Below are 4,029 nucleotides of genomic sequence, written 5' to 3'. Positions count from 1 at the left end.
TGTTTGATTTTTTTTTTTTGTGGTTTTGTTTGGGGGTGTTTTTTTTTGTGTGTGTGGTTTTTTGTGTGTGGTTTCTCTTTCTTTGGTTTAGGTGGGGTTTTGGCTTTTTTCGGTTCTTTTTTTTCTGTTTTTGTTGTTTTGTTTTTGGGGTTTTTTTTGTGGCGTTATTTGTTTGTTTCTGGTTTTGTTTTTTAATTCTGTGTCTTTTGACTTCTCCACAGTAAAATGCCTCCCAAATCTCCAACCTCTAGAGGATTTCAATTTCCAGCCTAAACACCCAGCTGAGCGTGTTCCGATTCAACTCTGCTTTATTTCCTCTCTGAAAGCCCTGTCAAAACCACTGCATCTCCTCGCACTCTCCTGAGGGATTTTTTGGGGTTTCTAAAAGTGTAAAGTAGGTTCTTCATTAATCTGTTTGTCTTAAGCTGCTTAAAAATACTCATTGGCTGTATCAGGAGCCGAGGGCTTAAAAAAAAAAGTGCAGGATTTGTAGAGGATTGAGTTGAATTTCTCAACTGTCTGGAACTGGCATTATTGCTCAACATCCTAAGAAGGGTGATATTCCTGCTTTCCCTGGTACTCACCAGCCCAATGTTGGGTTCATGAAGCAAAGTCATGTGGGGTTTGTTTCCATTTTGTGATTTTACTGCCTTCTGCTGGTCAGAGATGATCAGGCTGAGCTTAATTTTTTATAATCAGCACACGATCTAAAATTTCGCTTCAGTGCAAATGCCAACAATAGATGCTTTGTGTATTTCCTGGAGGGTTTTTTTCTGCAGCCTCATGGATATATTTCACATAGTAGGGTTGATCAGTAAAGAGGATTGTAGGTTTTAATGTGCAGACTACATCTTGTTCCAGAAGTCTGGCTGTTAGCTGGAAGTGGGGAGGTAGCAGATCACCCTTCTAATTCTTCCCTGCCTTTCAGCTTCCTGCTTGCCCTTTGCTTCCAAGATAAAGATAAGAGATTTAAAAATAAAAACTCTGTTGCTGTTTGCATAAACTCATGAAACTGTGGCCCCACGACTGTGGGTGATCTGTCAGTGCAGAAAGAAAGGGGCCTCCTGCCTCCAGAATTTCATGATCTGTTTTAGGAATAATAGTTGTTTAAAGTTTTATCTTTGCTTTTATTCCCCAAGACAGAGATGGATGTGCTTGTCTGTCTGTGTAGGGGCTCGAAGGTGGAGAGCTGAGGAGCTGACAGGGCTTGGATCATCCTAAATGTTGTACAAAGAATTATCCACCTGATCAAAGGAAATGGCTGTTCTGCTGCCTGGAATTAGTTGCCTTCACCTTCCTGCTCTCAAATATAATAACCATGCCCTGAATTGATAGGCCACACAAGGTGCCATCTGGATATACACTGTAAATCCCCTGGGCAGGCAGGTTATGAGAAGGAAGATGCTTATTTTCTGCTTTTTTTCCCCCACAAAACAAAGCTTTGATTGCCAAATAACCACACAGGCAACCATAAATAACAGTCTGTAAAGAGAGAGTTTTCTTCACATCCACCAGTTCCTATTTCTGTAGGAAAGGTTTGCAGAGGGAATAGGAGAGAACTGAGTTCAACAAACTCATAACAAATGTCAGAGTTCACACTTTCAACATATTAATGGCATGAAACCATCTCTGAGCTCCATTTGAATGTAGTAAGGAGATTTTAAAAATCTGTGTTCATGGAAAATATCATTTGTCTCTGCTTTTTTTGAATAGGTGAACCAGGTGGGTAGCAAACACCAAGTGGCAGTGGCAAGACTAAAAATTAGAGGAGGTACTCTCTGATTTATGGAAATACGCAGCATTTATCCACCAAACACTGCAGAATGGTAAGAGAACACTGGGCAGTGGGGAATGAAGCTTCTGCTCCTGTTGCTGCCACTGTTCCATCATCAGTAATCCACAATATATTTAGAAAAGCTCATTAAACATTTGGCCAAATATGCTTTCCCAAGCGCTGTTGTCTGAAGAGAGCAGACCTTGGGTCAAGGAGCTCAAGAGAAGGGAATTTTTCCTCGTTTATTTTTAGTTTCATTTCCTAGGGAAGTAAGCCATCTGTGATCTGTTTCCCTCTGGAAAGTTTTGAATCTGCTCTGCCATTCAAGTTTGCAGAGCCTCAGAGATGTTAAATACCTCCAGTTTTTGTGGGAGGAGCTGCTCAGGTAAAAAGAGACTCTAGAATAGGAAAAAGGGGGAAACATGGGAATTCAGACTGTGTGAATTTGTGCATCCTTTCAGGCAGCAATGAGGCTGAAAGGGGCAGCAGGAGCTGGATTGCTCTGACATGGGAGTCTCCCCCAAATTAACCAGCAAACTTCTGCTTGTACCACTCAGTTCCACCAAAACCAGATTTCCTTCCTCTATCCCAGGATTAGGGTAAGGAAGAGGAGGCTTCAGTAGGATACTTGGAAGAGTCTGTGCCCAAGCCACCCTAAATGTAAGATCTTGGTTATGCAGGAGGAAATGAAACACATTAGTGGCATTTATAGAGTGTTGAACTGGGGGAGGTTGTGAGCTGTGCTCGGGGTAGAAACATAAACTACAGAAATTATGAATTATGAGCAGGAATTCACAGAAGCTCAGTTGGGAAGACTTTGAGTCCTTCTCCGAGGAGGTTTAACTTCAGCAACCCACCTTTTGAAGTGAAGAAATCTGAAAGTAAATGTGCCAGGAGACAATAAAGCAGAAGTGAAGCTGCCATCAAATACCACCGTAGGAAGAAGGCTCTGGAAAGGCTGGTACAGTTCTGTGGGTCTGTAAAGGAAATAACAGGTATGTGAGGGATGTAGTGAAGGCTGCAAGCATTCAGAGAGTCCTCACTCATCCTTAAATCTCCTGGTTTCTCATGAATCCAGCAGAATCTGGGCACTGGCCAGACTGAGAAAAGCAGCACATTCTCTCTCGCCAGAGGTGTCCAGAGAAAATCACAGTGTTTGTGCAGTTTATGTGACACGTGGAGTTCTTTGTATTTCAACATTTGCTGAGACAGGCAGGGATTTGGCCCTTCCCGAGTGCTCCTCGTTCCCCGCAGCTGCCAGGAGGTGGCTCTCTGCATTTGCAGTCCCTATTTACTACTTTGTTTATGGAATGAGCTGGACGCGTTTTCCGTGGAAAATGTTTTCCCTGCGTTTGCCCCGAGGAAGTTTACGTCAGAAGAACAAGGAAGCCCTGGGCTGAGTAAATAATCTGCTAACAAGCAAGGCAAGGATCAGTTCACTTTCGTCCAAATGTTTTCTGGCTGTGATCCAAAGGGAATTTTCTTGTGCAGGACCTAATCTTTTAAGGCTGTATCTATCAGGCTCAAGGAGTTCCATCTGTGTTTGTAGGATGCATTTACCAAATTTGATTATAGCCCAGTAGAAGTCATTCTCAATTTTAAAAAAAAGCGCATTTTAGCCACTTGTTTCAAAGGATGCAGGTAGTTCATGGGCAGGTATCTTGGTGAATTGATTAAAATGCTCCTTCAGTCCCCCCCTTTCAGTGTGAGAGTGGAAGAGACAGCCCCGTGTCCAGGCCATGGACTCCTTTTGGAGGCAGTGATGCACCTCCAAGGCTGATGTGTTCTGTTGGAATCCAGTGTGGAACAAGCCAGGTTCCTTCTTTGCTTCCTAAAATGTGGTGAAGAGTTACAGTGTGTTAGAGGAGTAACTATTCAGTATCCTCATAATGCTGGTAAAGTTCTAGGTTTTAAATTGGTTACTAGGAATATGTAGCCTCTATTCAAACATTAATTTAAATTAATTTGGGCTGTCTGGAGGTATTAATTGCATGTACACAGCCCCTCCACTCCTGATTTGTCTTCACCCTCATTCTAGGATACCAGGCACCCTTGAGGACAATACATGGGCACAAACAACAACAGTGTAACACTCCAAGTACATCATGAGTCACATACAATTTCACCCTATATTAAAAGAAAATGGTTCCATCTGCTGCAGGAAAAACTTGCCACACAACAGTTGTTCCTGAATCAGGGAGCGCTGCTAGTTCCTAAAAAAGTATTTTTTTTGCAGACTGTAATTCTGTGTTACA

The 4,029-nt window shown here is 42.4% G+C and overlaps 1 long non-coding RNA gene across 1 annotated transcript; it reads left to right on the top strand.

Annotated features, from left to right (window-relative positions):
- The first annotated feature begins 138 nt into the window (after positions 1–138).
- Positions 139–1,942, top strand: LOC108446574. The gene is made up of 2 exons (XR_001861788.1): positions 139–394; positions 1,714–1,942. It is a non-coding gene; the product is annotated as an uncharacterized LOC108446574 (long non-coding RNA).
- Positions 1,943–4,029: the final 2,087 nt, after the last annotated feature.

Source organism: Corvus brachyrhynchos, unplaced genomic scaffold (genome assembly GCF_000691975.1).
Source record: "Corvus brachyrhynchos isolate BGI_N302 unplaced genomic scaffold, ASM69197v1 scaffold34, whole genome shotgun sequence".
Lineage (NCBI taxonomy): Eukaryota > Metazoa > Chordata > Aves > Passeriformes > Corvidae > Corvus > Corvus brachyrhynchos.
Note: the sequence above shows the minus strand (reverse complement) of the source record. Positions and strands in the feature narration are given on the sequence as shown.